Source organism: Moschus berezovskii, chromosome 20 (genome assembly GCF_049115385.1).
Source record: "Moschus berezovskii isolate FMDL1 chromosome 20, NW_MosBer_1.0, whole genome shotgun sequence".
NCBI classification, from domain to species: domain Eukaryota; kingdom Metazoa; phylum Chordata; class Mammalia; order Artiodactyla; family Moschidae; genus Moschus; species Moschus berezovskii.
The window spans coordinates 60,817,482-60,833,440 of NC_142479.1; positions in this window are offsets into that span (position 1 = coordinate 60,817,482).

The window sequence follows — 15,959 nt, forward strand, 5'->3', positions numbered from 1 at the left end:
GATCACTTTCACTTTAATAAAAGATAACTGGGTGTTCACATCTGCTTCTGTATTCAGTACATCATGGAATCATGTGTCATACCACACCAAAAGAGCTCCACAGTGTCCCCGCCAAAGGAAAATAACATCTGGACAGTTTGTCTTCCTGAACTCCCTGAAAGGGCCTCAGGACTTCCAAGGGTTATACCTCGACTTGTACTTGAGGACCAAGCATAGCGATCAAGTTTACCTGCCTGGGAAGGGTGAGATCAAAGTTCCTGGTTCAAGAAAAGAGCAATGGGGCAACCTTTCCTGAGTTCTGGAGTCTGAAATGGGTGTAAAGACCCTGACGGAGTCAAAATAAGAAGAAAATATGGGAGGGCTTTCACCTTGGAAGTGAAAACTAAGCCCCACCTTCCTGATGCCCAAGATCTTAGGACAAGTAACAGAACAGCTGCACTAGGAAGGTTACTGAACTTTTACAGATGTAACGAATTGGAACAACTTCTGACTAATTTTTACCCCTAGAAAAGATTATGAGACTGGAGATGTGCTAACCTGCTTCAGTCACGGCCAACTCTTTGCGATCCTATGGACTGTAGTCTGCCTGGCTCCTCTGTCCATGGGATTCTCCTGGCAAGAATACTGGAGTGAGTTGCCATGCCCTCCTCCAGGGGAGCTTGCTGACACGGGGATCAAACGCGTGTTTCCTGGGTCTCCTGCATTGCAGGTGGATTCTTTACCCCTATCGACACCTGGGAAGCCTGGAGATAGATTTTTAAATTTCCTTTGTTTTTTTCTTTTTTTGGATAGATGTCATTGGGCTGAATTGTGTCCATCCTCCACCTCCCGCAATTCAATTTATCTCTTTCCCTTTTTAATCATAGTTTTTACCTATTTTAGTAATTTGTGGTGTTGGAGAAGACTCTTGAGAGTCCCTTGGACTTCAAGGAGATCAAACAAGTCCATCTGAAAGGAAATCAGTCCTAATATTCATTGGAAGGATTGATGCTGAAGCTGAAGCTCCTATACTTTGGCCACCTGATGCGAAGAGCTGACTCCTTGGAAAAGACCCTGATGCTGGGAAAGATTGAAGGTAGGAGGAGAAGGAGATGACAGAGGATGAGATGGTTGGATGACATCATCTACTTTATGGACGTGAGTTTGAGCAAGCTCTGGGAATTGGTGACGGACAGGGAAGCCTAGTGTGCTGCAGTCCATGGGGTGGCAAAGAATTGGACAGGACTGAGCACCTGAACTGAACTTACCTATTTTATCTATTTGTTTGCTCACTCACCTAAGCTTTCCCACTGTATCATAAGTTTCTTGAGGGTAGAGGGGTCCTGCCTATCTTATTTCCTTATGCATTCCCATTTCCTAGCACTTTGTAGACAATCAGTAAAAATGTGCCATTTGATTGAAATGAATCACTTTACATCTCTGTATTCATGGCACCAGCAGTTGTGTCTGATCCATATAAAGAGTTTAATTTATGCTTGTTGAATAAATCACACTTACATGGCAAGCCGTTGTGATAAATGGGACGTGCACTTGACCCATTAGGATAAAGTAAGACTTAGCAGATTGAGAAACCCGGAACTGCCCTGGCATGTTTGTCAGTAAATTTGAGTCTAAGTTTGGTAAGCAGTTAAAGGAGATCGTGGTCCTTTTTGGAAGGACACCAGCTGTAATGAGGGAACTAGGAGTTTTTTCCAACCTAGCTTAAGATAAGAACGGGTCAAAGCGTTCTTCTTCCAAGATGAATCAATCAAAGTCAATGAGCAAGAACAAGGCAGGCTATCCATCTCTGGTTAGAGACGTTTAAGGGTTAGTCTTCAAAGGCAGCTGTGACCCTGTACATTTTTATGTGAGCTGTGGATGTTCATTCTGTCTGGATTGCTTGTCATGTTTATGCTGCTTGGCTGCCTAGCTATGAAGGCTGGGGGAAGATATCGCCTCTCACATTTGATTCCTAGAATAGAATCAGGTGATAAATATACAATGAATAAATCCAACTATATAGTAGGGATGCCTGCCCATATTCAAAAGGGAGGATGTTACCCATTATAGATTTTTCATGGAAGGTTGACTGTTGATGACTTGTGCGTTGCATGAGTGGGATATAGTAAGTGCTTTGCCAAAAGAACATTTCTAGAAGCGCCATTCTGGGAGCAGGATGGATGGTAATAGGTATATTCTACCAGATCTCCAATGTTATATGGAAGCTGTAATGGTTCTTGAATAAGATATCAAGCTATCAGGATATCTAAGATATCCTGAGGTCTGTTTTCCAGTTTTAGAACCTCAGAAAGTCTTTGTGGTAAATGTCAAGACCACAGACTTGAACTGACAATATGACCGGCACTCAGGCAGGCACCTCTGAAGATGTTTCCCACAGCAAATATCAGAGATACAGGAAGAATCTAAACTCTTTCGTCATAATCTGTGTACACTTCAATTTCATGCTAGCACCGTCCCTGTGAATGCCCAACTCCCAGTGGGTGGTGTTTGGAATTTGGGGTCAAGCCAGCACTTGTGATTTAATCGTAACAGGATAGGGAAGTGGGAGAGAAGACCCAGGTTGAGGGGTTTCAGATAGGTGGACAGAGTCAAGTGTTCACAGAGCCCAACAATCTTCAGGAAGAGTTTGGGCAGCTTGTCATCACCAGGGGTCCAAGCTGAAGTCTGAGAAGCCCTGACCAGTGACCAGAGCTCTGGAAAAGGGAGAACTGGCAGGTGAATGAATAAACAACCCAAGAAAGGTCTGGTCCCTGGAAGTAGTTTCCAGTCACTGGGCTGGGGATGAGGGTGAAGCTGGCGCAGGACAGAGCTTCAGATCTGGCTGGATACCACTGATACTTCTTATCCCTCCTCTCGCAGATCCAAACTGCTCCAATGCATTTATCTATTGCCAAGTACTGATGAGTGCCTGAGTGCCTGCATCCTCAGTCTCTTCAGGTGTGTCCAACTCTTTGCAGCCCTGTGTCGGACTGTAGCCCGCTGAGCTCCTCTGTCCATGGGATTCTCCAGGCAAGAATACTGGAGTGGGTTGCCAAGCTCTCTTCTAGAGGATTGAGCCAGAGACCAAACCTGTGTCTCCTGCATCTCCTGCATTGCAGGCAGATTCTTTACCCACTGAGCCACCTGGGAAGCTTGATGCATGTCTAGGAACTGTGTATTTTTCAGTGAAGGAGACAGGGGAAGTTCCTATTCTCAGAAAGCTCGCAATCTAGTGATAGGAGACAGTCTGCTCAAGAAAAGTCTCCTGAAAGATAAGACCTTTCCAGGGACTTCCCTGGTGGTCCAGTGGTTAAGAATCCAGCTTGCAATACAGAGGACACAGGTCAATCCCTGGTCAGGGAACTGCCACAGGGCAACTAAACCCACTCTCCTTAACTTCAGAGCCCATGTGCCACAATTAACCCCTGACACAGCCAAATAATTTTTTTTAAGTCTCCCTAAAGATGATTACAGCCAGGAAATTAAAAGACGCTTACTCCTTGGAAGGAAAGTTATGACCAACCTAGATAGCATACTTTGCCAACAAAGGTCCGTCTAGCCAAGGCTATGGTTTTTCCAGTGGTCATGTATGGATGTGAGAGTTGGACTGTGAAGAAAGCTGATCGCCGAAGAATTGATGCTTTTGAACTGTGGTGCTGGAGAAGACTCTTGAGAGTCCCTTGGACTGCAAAGAGATCCAACTAGTCCACTCTAAAGGAGATCAATCCTGGATGTTCCTTGGAAGGACTGATGCTAAAGCTGAAACTCCAATACTTCGGCCACCTCATGCGACGAGTTGACTCACTGGAAAAGAGTCTGATGCTGGGAGGGATTGGGGGTGGGAGGAGATGGGGACGACAGAGAATGAGATGGCTGGATGGCATCACCGACTCGATGGACATGAGTTTGAGTGAACTCCGGGAGTTGGTGATGGACAGGGAGGCCTGGCGTGCAAAGAGTCGCAAAGAGTCAGACACGACTGAGTGACTGAACTGAACTGAAAGATGAAATCTTTCCAGTGAGATTTGATAGACAAGAAGGGGTCAGGTGAGGGAAAGAATGAAGGATGAGGCGAGAAAGGCAGGGACCTTTGGTCTTGTAGGGCTCTCTGTAGGCTAGATGAGGAGTTGGTATATTCTAAATGTAATAAGAAGTCACTGAAGGGTTTTAACCTAAGGTCTGATTTCTGTTTTGAAAAGATCATCCTTGCTCCCAAGAGGAGAATGGTTCAGAGGTGAATAAAAGTAGAAAGAAAAATAGCAGTTTGGAGGCTCTGGCAGTCTTCTAGATGCAATAGATGGTGGTTTGTGGTGGGTGATAGCAGTGGAGATAGAGAAAAATGGACCAGTTCGGAATGGGGTTTAGTGGGTAGAATCAACAGGATGGAGGATGGATTGAGTGAGAGGAAGAGAGGAATTAAGGGCGTGTTTGCCTTGAGGGACCAGGTGAATTGGGGTGTTCTTTACTGACATGGGGGAGGGTGGGGTGGGAGACAGTTTCACAGGGAGTGGTTTGGGGAGGCAGAGCCAGAGTTTTATTTTGACTGTGTTCAGTAGGAGATGCCAAATAAGTTGGTAGCCCATCTGAACCTGGAATTCCTGGCAGACGCTCAGGTTGGAGGTGTGGATTTGTGCCTCATTGGCACCTGGAAGGTGTCTAAAGCAGTGGGACCCGAGTAGATCCCAAGTGCTACTGACTTTATCTTCTAAAAATCACTTCAGGGACTTCCTTGGTGGTCTAGTGGCTAAGGCTTTGCCCTCCCAATACAGGGCCCCAGGTTTGATCCTTGGTCAGCGAACTAGATTCCATACATCAAAACTAAAGATCCTGCGTGGGGCAACTAAGACCTGGCAGAGCCAAATTAATAAATATTTTAAAAACAGTAACAAAATGATGACCACATTTGAAATTAAAACTAAGAAATTAAAAAAAAATTCCTCCAGTTGCCCATCTCTCTCCTCTACCACCACCCTTCAAGTCCAAGTCCCTCTTACTTGGCCACTGTAACTGCTTACTTGTCACCTGCTTCTCCACTTTCCCCTTTCCAATCTGTAGCCAGTATGATCTATTCAAAATTTGAATCTGATCATGCCACTCCCTGCTTAACATCCTTTAATATTTTAATACCTTCATCTCAGGATGAACCAGATGAAATCCTTACCTGACCCACAAGTAGGGTTGCCAAATAAGACACAGAATGCCCAGTTAAATTTGAATTTCAGATAACACATGATTTTTTACTGTAAATATATCCCGTGCAATTATTCATTGCTTATATGAAATTAAATTCAACCTGGCATCCTGTATTTTATTCGCTAAATCTGGCAACCCTACCCACAAGGGCTTTGTAAGATCTGACTCTGGGCATCATCTCTCATCAAATGTCCCTTGTTCTCTGACTCAAGCTACATTGTTTCGGAACAGGCTATGCCCTCTCCCGAGGTTCCCTGGTATCTGAGTGGTAAAGAATCTGCCTGACAATGCAGAAGATGTGGGAGACATGGGTTTGATCCCTGGGTCAGGAAGATCCCCTGGAGGAGGACATGGCAACCCTCTCCAGTATTCTTGCCTGGAAAATCTCACTGACAGAGGAGCCTGGTGGGCTACAGTCCATAGGGTTGCAAAGAGTTGAACATGACTGAGCACGCAGGCACGCATGCCCTCTCTTTCCTCAGGGGCTTTGTACATACTCTTTCTTTTGCTGGGAATGCTTTTCAGTTCAGTTCAGTTCAGTTCAGTCGCTCAGTCGTGTCTGACTCTTTACGACCCCTTGAATCACAGCACGCCAGGCCTCCCTGTCCATCACCAACTCCCGGAGTTCACTCAAACTCATGTCCATCGAGTCGGTGATGCCATCCAGCCATCTCATTCTCTGTCGTCCCCTTCTCCTCCCGCCCCCAACCCCTCCCACCATCAGTCTTTTCCAGTGAGTCAACTCGTCGCATGAGGTGGCCAAAGTATTGGAGTGTCAGCCTCAGCATCAGTCCCTCCAGTGAACACCCAGGATTGATCTCCTTTAGAATGCTTTTAGCTCCTCCTAAATCAACTAACTGCCACTCACCTTTCACATCTCAGTCTCCACATCTCCGCCCTCTTTCCTGAATTCTCTGCTCTTCCAGGATGATGTAACTTTCCTTCACTGACCCTATATCGAGTAGCAATGATACATTTATTTGTGTGAATTGAGAGTGCTATACATCTTTCCCACTGAACTATAAGGTGAGAGATCAGATTTATTTTTGCTTCCCTTTGTTCCCCTGTGTTCTCCTAGGGTCTGCTACACAACAGACACTGTGAAAGGAAAGAAGGAACGGAAAAGGAGGAAAAGGATGAAAGACTGTATTAGATCATAGAATAAATTACAGCAGGATCAGAATGAGGGCCAAGGAGACTGGCTCTATGACCCAGTTCACAGGGAGCGCTGGGAGGGGATGCAAGTGGAAGGTAAAGCACTCAGGTCAGCCTAGGAAGAGGTTGACTTAATAGTCTGTGCCAATACATTGAGGGGGTGGGGCTGAGGACTTCACTTTCACTTTTCACTTTCATGCATTGGAGAAGGAAATGGCAACCCACTCCAGTGTGCTTGCCTGGAGAATCCCAGGGACGGGGGAGCCTGGTGGGCTGCCGTCTATGGGGTCGCACAGAGTTGGACATGACTGAAACCACTTAGCAGCAGCAGCAAATCTTTTGAACTATGGTGTTGGAGAAGACTCTTGAGAGTCTCTTGGACTGCAAGGAGATCAAACAGTCAATCCTAAAGGAAATCAGTCCTGAATATTCATTGGAAGGACTGATGCTGAAGCTGAAGCTCCAATACTTCGGCCACCTGATGCGAAGAACTGACTCATTTGAAAAGACCTGATGCTGGGAAAGATTGATGGTGGGAGGAGAAGGGGACGACAGAGGATGAGATGGTTGGATGGCATCACCGACTCGATGGACATGAGTTTGAGTGAACTCCGGCAGTGGGTGATGGACAGGGAAGCCTGGCGTGCTGCAGTCCATGGGGTCACAAAGAGTCAGGCACAACTGAGCAACTGGACTGAACTGACTGAAATCTTTTCTACCCCTAATCTGTATTTGATCTGGCAAATCGGGCAGCCTGGGGGCAGTACTGATGAACTTCTTTGTAGAATTGCTGCTAAGGGAAAGGCCAAGTGGGTCTGGACTAGGGCCCTGTTCAGCTATCTGGGAATTATTCCCCTCCATGCCCATGTTCCATGAGTAAATATGAGGGTGTGTGTGGATTAAAGAAAAGCAATGTGATGCAATTAGAGACAAACAATGCAATAAACCCCTCCTTCTCAATCAGCCCTCCAAAATAATTTCATTTTAAAAATTATTATTTTTTGGGGGGGGGTCACATGGTGCAGTACATAGGATCTTAGTTTCCCAATTAGGGATCAAACCCAGGCCCCCTGTATTGGGAGCACAGAGTCTTAACTATTGAACTGCCAGGGAAGTCCCAATTTCATCATTCTACTCAACCTAAACTTTTAGTTGACTACCTTTTTTGGTATAAAGATAGATTTATAAATTGCTTAAGTTTTATCTTAATGACAAATGAAGTAATGAAGTCAACAGGAAAGAAGCAAGAGAGTTGGTGCTCTTGACACAAGCATTTCCATTTTTCTGCTAAACATTATTTTGGGGGCTGTCTTCATGGTAAGCGTTAGCTATACCTAGATCTTTTTTCTTTTTGTCATCTAAATTTTGATAACTGGAGATAAAATGGCTTAGAATTTTTCAGTTTACATAGTGTTTTCATACCAGGAAGCTATTTTTTATGGAATTAAAGAGATAAAATTTCTATAAAATTAAATTCATTATCCCAAACAGTAGATGACTTCTTCCCTGAATTACATCGAATTAGTATCTATAAGGGAGAAGGGATTGGCAACCCACTCCAGTACTCTTGCCTGGAAAATCCCATGGGCGGAGGAGCCTGGTAGGCTATAGTCCATGGGGTCACTAAGAGTTGGACACAACTGAGCGACTTCACTTTCACTTTTCACTTTCATGCATTGGAGAAGGAAATGGCAACCCACTCCAGTATTCTTGCCTGGAGAATCCCAGGGACAGAGGAGCCTGCTGGGCTGCTGTCTATGGGGTTGCACAGAGTCGGACGTAACTGATGCGACTTAGCAGCAGCAGCAGTATCTATAAATGTTGTTACAAATATGCATATACACAAGGAAGAGAAACTCTGGAAGAGCTGTGTTCCCAAGGGAGAAATTACAACTTTACAAAACAATTACTTTACAATTTTGAGGGTAGGTTGTTCAGAACTTGGTCCAAACTTCCTCATGCTTTTTAGGGAAACCAGGCCAATCTCAGTACAGCTGAAGGACCATCAGTATCACTTTTACATTAGTGTTCAAAACCCTAGTGACCATGGTTCAATAGGAAAATGTTTTAGGAGTTTGGGATGTCAAAGAGACATCTTTATCTGCTAGCGTTTAGACAAGGGTGGTGCCTTCCATTGTCTTGGGGGTTTGGGGAGTGGGGAGATGGGTTTGAGGGAAGGTCTTGGAGACCCAGTGGCCAGCATTACAGCAGATGAGACTAGGATTAGAGAACCATTATGTGCATTGATCATGAATAAGCCAGATGTTTGGTCTGGAAAGTAAAATAGCAAATGCCTTGGAATGGGAGAGAAGAGAATACCATATGAAATCTTCAGTTCAGTTCAGTTCAGTCGCTCAGTCGTGTCCGACTCTCCGCGACCCCATGAATCACAGCACGCCAGGCCTCCCTGTCCATAGGGGTCCCTTTACAGGTTTCAGTGCTCCCACTGGGAAGAAAGACTCTAAGATTGTCCACTCAGAAGATAGCGAGACGGTCTACTTTTTAATGCACCTTTCCTTTTCTTTTAAATTTATTTATTTTTGGCTATGCTGGGTCTTCAGTACTGTGCAAGGGCTTCTCTAGTTGTAATGCTCGGCTACTCATTGCCATGGCTTCTCTTGTTGTGGAGCACTGGCTCTAGGTGCTTGGGTTTCAGCAGTTGTGGCTCGCGGGCTCCAGAGCGCAGGCTCAGTTGCCCCTCGGCATGTGGGATCTTCCTGGACCAGGAATGGAACCAGTATCCCTTGCATTGCAAGGTGGATTCTTAACCACTGGACCACCAGGAAAGCCCAATATTTATTTGGCTGCACCTGGTCTTCGTGGTGGCATGTGGAATCTTTAGTCGTGGCATGCAGGGTCTAGTTCCCTGACAAGGGATGGAACTTGGGGCGCCCCCGCATTGGGAGCTTAGAGTCTTAGCCCCTGGACCACCAGGAAAGTCCTTGTTCTCCCTTTGAAGAATCAAGAAAGATGCAGAGAGGAGGGAAGGAAAGGAACTCAACCAAAACAATGAAAATAGTTGATTCCCATTTGGATTCAGCTTTGAAGATTCATTTTCAAGCTATGAATGCTTCTTTGGGTACTTTTGGTTCAATTTTATTTAAAAGGAATCACTGAAGAGTTTTTGCTGAGGTGCTGGCTGATATTCAGCAAAACCAATTAAAGTCTTGGCCCTTCTTGGTTGAGTTTTTCTGTGTATTAATCAGATCTGACTTAAAAGTTACTCATCAGATTGGGGAGGGTCTCATTATGCTAAGAAGCTTTTTCATCTAGATGTAAATTACACCTGCAAATCAGAAAAAAGGGAACTTCTGGACATTTTTATATTCTGACAATGAACAGAAAACATATTCTCAAAAGAATGTGAATATAACACAGTTAACCCACCAGATACACTAGTTTGCTGCTGTTGTTATTTAAAAAAACCAAGTGCCCTTTGTATTTAATGTGGATAACCAACAGGGACATACTGTATAGCACGCGGAAGTCTGCTCAATGTTATGTGTCAGCCCGGATGGGAGGGGGGTTTCGGGGAGAATGGATACATGTATATGTATGGCTGAGCTCCTTCACTGTTCACCCAAAATTACCACAACACTGTTAACCAGCAATATCCTAGTACAAAATAAAAAGTTTAAAGTTGGGGGAAAAAATCCATTTACCCTCATTTAACCCTCTTTACTTGAGTAAAACAATTATTTTACAACTTGCATGCATGAAAATGAAGCAGGTTTTGTGGGTCTGGCTTGTCTGTATAGTTTTTTTTTTTTTTGAAGCAGAAGTGTCTTTCACCTTATTCCTGAAACATTTTCACTTGGGATGTTTTTAATGTTTGTTGAAGTCCTAGAAAGGAAACACAAATTTGCATTTCTTTCATTTGTTTCCTTTGGCAAACTTGTGTCTACAAAGGACATTTCAACCTACTTCCCAACTGCTTTTAGTTACCTCCTGTGGTTGAAAGGAAGAAACTCACTCAAAATAGACTCGAAATGAAAGGAGCTTCGCATAATGACGGAGCTCTAGGGAATGGCCAGCGCCTCTTTCTCATGAGCTGCCTGATCTTTCGCATGGGGCTTTTGTTCGAACTTGCTTGTACCCTCTCTTTTTTCTCATGATTCTTCAGCAGCAGCTTCCACAACCACGTGGCAATCTTATTTTTTGCATACTTGCCATTGAGCTATAAAATATGCCACTTACTATTACACCTAAAGAAATGAAGCCTGGGTGGCCCTGGTGGCTCAGTGGTAAAGAATCCATTTGCCAATGCAGGAGACACGAATTCAATCCCTGATCCAGGAAGATCCACATGCCATGGAGCGACTAAGCCCGTGTGCCACAACTGTTGAGCCTGTGCTCCCCTGGGAACCGTAACTGCTGAAACCACTTGCTACAGCTACTTAAGTCTGCACGTCTAGAGTCTGTGCTCTGCAATGAGAAGTCGAAGCACCGAAACTGGACAGCAGCCCTGACTTGCTGCAACGAGAGAAAAAACCCTTGTGGCAACGAAGATGCAGCATAGCCAAAAATAAATAAAACTATTTTTTAAAAAAGAAATGAAGGCTCAAAAAGATGAAGTGATTTACACAACATCACACAGCTTTAGAAAACTTCTGTTAAAAAAATGGAACACATGCGAAGGTGTGTTTATCAGCCTATCAGATATTTTTCCAATAAAATAATCCCTTTAAAATGTCTGACACATGCTTTAAAATGAATGGAACTTAAAAAACATTTTGCAAAGTGATACAAGTCAAATATTGTATGATTCCATTTATAGCAATTGTCCAGAACAGGCAAATTTATAGGGACAGGAAGTAGAACAGAGGTTATCAGGAGCTAGAAGGAGGAAGGATAGTTACTGTTTATCCAGTGTTTCTGTTTGGGATGATGAAAAATTTCTGGAAATGAGTGCTGGTGATGCTCACCCAGCATTGTGAATATACTTAATGCCACTGAATCATACACTTAAAATTGTTAAAGGGATAAATCTTATGCGGTGTATATTTGACCACAATTGAAAAATAGCCTAATAGAAGTTTGAAAGCTGTAATGAGCGTGTTATAATAGAAAGAAAAATTGATACGGCTATTTCCCCCAGTGAAATATTTTCTTTGTTTTTAAGTTTTGTAGGGTGAGGGTAAGGGGGGGTTGGCGTGGGGAGAGGGGGCTTGGTTATAAAGCGACAGTATAGGGAATTCCCTGGCGGTCCAGTGGTTAAGACTTTGCAAGGCCAGTGCGGGTGGTATGGGTTGATCCCTGGCTAGAGAACTAAGATCCCACATGCCACTTGGTGAGACCTAAAATAAATAAATAAAGGGGCAGAATGAGGGAGTTCTATAGTGATGGAGTGGTTCTGTGTACTGAATGTGACAATAGTTACATGAAGGTACTGCTGCTGCTGCTGCTGCTGCTAAGTCACTTCAGTCGTGTCCGACTCTGTGTGACCCCATAGACGGCAGCCCATCAGGCTCCCCCGTCCCTGGGATTCTCCAGGCAAGAACACTGGAGTGGGTTGCCATTTCCTTCTCCAAGTGATAAAACTGCATAGAATCATACACACACACTTGCACACACATCAGTGAGTGTGTGTAAGTGGTGAAATCTGCATAAGCTTTATGGATTGTATCCATGTCAGTTTCCTGGTTGTGATATGGTATGGTAGTTACACAAGCTGTTATTACTGGGGGAAGTTTCGTGAAGGGTGGATAGAACATCCATGTACCTTTCTTTGTAACTTCTTTTGAATCTGTAATTATTTCAAAATAGAAAGCTGACATCAACACACAACACTGACAACAAAAAAAGCAAAGACTGCAGTTAGATTCCAAACTAACCCGAGGCTTACTTTTATACCTTGTCCTTGTTGTGAGTGAGAAATAGCCATCCTCCTGGAGAATAAGATTCTCTGTCCCTCCAGAAGGACGCTCACGTGGCTCACGAGAGGAGATGCACGGACTGTCACCGTCCTTTTTTGGAGCACACATGTAATCCATCATCACATTCTTTCCAAGAAGTTAAATGAAAGACTTTGAAAGGACTCTGCTCTGTCCTTTAGCCAGGTTTAGAATCAGGAAATCACTAATTCTAAAGGAAAATTTTCATGTTTTTACTCCCTTGGTTAAACAAACAAAAGTGGATGGCACATATATGGTGGTTTCCAGGAAATCCTCAAGTAAAAAATGCATTCAGTGTTATCAGTGAAAAATGAAAACAAAATGGCTTTACATTTATGTTTGTTCAGAAACACAGTCAGACTTTGGAAACAAACTTAGGTTCAGTTCAGTCACTCAGTCGTGTCTGACTCTTTGCGGCCCCATGAATCACAGCATGCCAGGCCTCCCTGTCCATCACCAACTCCTGGAGTTCACTCAAACTCACGTCCGTCGAGTCGGTGATGCCATCCAGCCATCTCATTCTTTGTCATCCCCTTCTCCTCCTGCCCCCAATCCCTCCCAGCATGGTTACCAAAGAGGAAAGGTTGGGCAGAGAGATGAACACACACACACTACTGCAATATAGGATCAGTAACCAACTAGGACCTACTGTGCAGCACAGGGGACTCTACTCAGCATTTTGTAATGACTGATACTGGAAAAGAATCTGAGAAAGAACTAATACAGGTATATGGATAACTCCATTGGGCTTCCCTGGTGGCTCAGTGGTTAAAGAATCCACCTGCCAATGCAGGAGATGAAGGTTCGATCTTTTCTGGGTTGGAAAGATCCCCTGGAGAAGGAACTGGCAACCCACTCCAGTTATTCTTGCCTAGGAAATCCCATGGACAGAGGAGCCTGGTGGGTTATAGTATATGGGGTCACAAAAGAGTTGGACACGACTTAGTGACTAAACAATAGCAACAAATAATTGAATCACTCTGCCGTACGTCTGAAAACTTATACAACATTGTAAATCAACTATGAAAGAAAGCATGCGGCAGGATGAAAGTGCTAGTCGCTCAGTCGTGTCCGACTCTTTGCGACTCCATGAACTAGAGCCCACCAGGCTCCTCTGTCCATGGAGTTCTGCAAGAAAGCATACTGGAGTGGGTTTCCATTTCCTTCTCCAGGAGAATCTTCTCGACCCAGGGACTGAACCTGGGTCTCTGGCACTGCAGGCAGATTCTTTACCCTCTGAGCCACCAAAGCATGTATATTATGCTCCAGTATAAAATAAAAAATAAATTTTAAAATTGATGTGTTTATTCAGTTAAATGCAATTCCTTATGCTTTTGTTTCTATAGCAGACAATGTTTCTAAGATAGGGAAGCCACTGAACATCTAAATAAATCAAAGGACTTCTTTATCTAGGTTTGTCCTTCCTCACAGGAACACCCAGAAAGAGGGTATTAAAGATATTAAATGAACAAAGGACTTACGTGGGAAATGGATGCTAGCCACTGCGTAGCGAGTTGAGAATAGAGAATTTTTAAAACTGCAAATACTTGTTTAAAAAGACAAATGTTCTCACTCATATATTGTCAATGGAACTGCAAATTGGTACAATTTTTCTATGGAGGAGATACTGGCAGCAAATACTCAAAGTCATAAAAATATTTATATCCTTTGACCCAGTATTCAATTTCTGGGAATTTATCCAAAACAAGTAATTAAAAAGAAGCCATAACCTATATTACAAAGATGTTCCCAACAACCCTATATATAATAACAAAATCCAGAAAATAATCTATATACCAAATAATAAGGAACTATTTAAATAAATGATAGATTTCCAACCAAAGTGGAATACTACACAGCTATGAAAAATGATGGCCATGCTATACACCAAATGTAGTTAACAAAATAATTCAAAATTCTTGAAGTGCTTGGTAGAAAGATATGCATCTATGAGTTACGTTCCACGGAAGAAAGGGCAAATTCCAAAGTACTTAATGAAGGTGAAAAGAAAATTCACAATCTGGGTCAGAATGCACAGAAATGGAATAATTCCAAGATAGGAGTGGGAAAATTCAGACTTGTAGACATACTTCTAAATTTTCAAATTGTGCTCTGGGAAGAAGCACAGCACACATTAATGCTGATGACTGGCTTTAAGAACAGACTGCACAGGGAGTAGCAAGCTATCTTTGGACTGCTCTGAATATAATCCCCCTGTGTGCTGAAGATCACAGAACGATTCCCAAGGGTTGCTGAAGAGCAGTAAACTGCCAGCATCTTGCATGCAGAATCCCTCGGGAGCAGGAAAGTTATTTCAGAATACGACTTTTTCAAAATCACAAAGGTTCAGATCTGGCTGTCCTTGAACACCCTTAAGTGACAGATGACCAAACTCCTTTCTATAAATTAAAAGAGGGGAAATGATGACTCCTGGTCCTTTGTGCTTGCCTTTAGTGCAGACGATTGGTACTTCTAGTTAAACATAATTATCCCCTAAATTCCGGGTGTGTAATTCAGTGGTTTAATGTTGCTGTACCAAATGGCTGGACTCTTGTAGAACCTGAGGCCATGTCCAGTTTCTTTGGCTACTTATTAGCTCAAGTCCTCCATGCTGGGACCAGGGCATGAACATTAAGTCATAGTTCCAAGCTGTTTCTCATTTTCCCAGGCGAAGGAGTAGTTAACTGTTTGGATTTGAATGAGACATCCTATTAGGTTGGATGCTGTAGAAAAGGGAGAATTTATGGGGGTGTGGAATAGCAGAGGGCTAATAATTAAGCAGAGCAAGTCAATACAATAAACTGGAAAACAGAGCTTGCCTGGGTCAGCCAAAGTTACAGGCTCACACACACACAATGTGCACACATGAATGTACATGTACACATAGGTTGATTGCTGTTCCAAAGGCATCGGAACTTCGGGTTTGACACTAACATTTTCGTAAAGGGATGTGGAGAAACGACACATGATTTATCTTAAACTCAGGAGGCCAAGGTACAGTTGGAAGTTGAAGGCAAAAAATTCCAAGTGAATGTAGTGAAGTAAACAGGAAGTTTTAGAAAAGAACTTGGGTGTTCAGAAATCTAAGAGTAACACTCAGATGAGATAATGTCATGATTAGAAGCTGGCCAGGGGAACTTGGGGTGTGATAAACATCTACACATTTAACATCAGGCATCCAAATATTTAATCACCTATAGAGTTTGTGTGTCCGTGTGTGTGAGTCACTCAGTCATGTCTGACTCTTTGCAACCTCACGAACTATAGCCTGCCAGGCTTCTCTGTCCCTGGAATTCCCTAGGCAAGAATACTGGAGCCAGGCTTCTCTGTCCATGGAATTCTCCAGGCAAGAATACTGGAGTGGACTGCTTTGGTCCCAGGAATAAACAGCTAGCCTGCCTGTACCAAGCTGACTTTCAGCCAGCAACTACGTGTGGGAAGTTTATGTGCTTTGAAGAATGAATTAAGAGGCAGGGCAGGAGTGGTAATGGTGAATTTGGAGCTCCAAATTCAAGCATGTTTTAAGTAACTGAATTAGTGTTACATAATTTGGGGAAAACTAGTCAATCCTACAGGAAATCAACCCTGAATATTCACTGGAAGGACTAATGCTGAAGCTCCAATACTTTGGCCACCTGATGCAAAGAGCCAATGCTGGGAAAGATTGAAGGCAAAAGGAGAAGGGGCGACAAAGGATGAGATGGTTAGATAGCATCAGTGACTCAACGCACATGAATT